A 660-nucleotide genomic window follows, 5' to 3' on the forward strand; every position below is an offset into this window, starting at 1 on the left:
GACACAGATGTCTCACTGTGGGACAGACGTCTCACTGTGGGACAGACGTCTCACTGTGGGACAGACGTCTCACTGTGGGACACACAGATGTCTCACTGTGGGACAGACGTCTCACTGTGGGGGACAGACGTCTCACTGTGGGACACAGATGTCTCACTGTGGGACACAGATGTCTCACTGTGGGACACAGATGTCTCACTGTGGGACAGACGTCTCACTGTGGGGGACAGACGTCTCACTGTGGTACACAGATGTCTCACTGTGGGACAGACGTCTCACTGTGGGACAGACGTCTCACTGTGGGGGACAGACGTCTCACTGTGGGACACAGATGTCTCACTGTGGGACAGATGTCTCACTGTAGGACAGACGTCTCACTGTGGGGGACAGACTTCTCACTGTGGGACACAGATGACTCACTGTGGGACAGAGGTCTCACTGTGGGACAGACGTCTCACTGTGGGGGACAGACGTCTCACTGTAGGACAGACGTCTCACTGTAGGACAGACGTCTCACTGTGGGACAGACGTCTCACTGTGGGACAGACGTCTCACTGTGGGACAGACGTCTCACTGTGGGACACAGACGTCTCACTGTAGGACAGACGTCTCACTGTGGGACAGACGTCTCACTGTGGGACAGACGTCTCACTGTGGGAC

The sequence above is a fragment of the Austrofundulus limnaeus genome, unplaced genomic scaffold, assembly GCF_001266775.1.
Source record: "Austrofundulus limnaeus strain Quisiro unplaced genomic scaffold, Austrofundulus_limnaeus-1.0 Scaffold2636, whole genome shotgun sequence".
Lineage (NCBI taxonomy): Eukaryota > Metazoa > Chordata > Actinopteri > Cyprinodontiformes > Rivulidae > Austrofundulus > Austrofundulus limnaeus.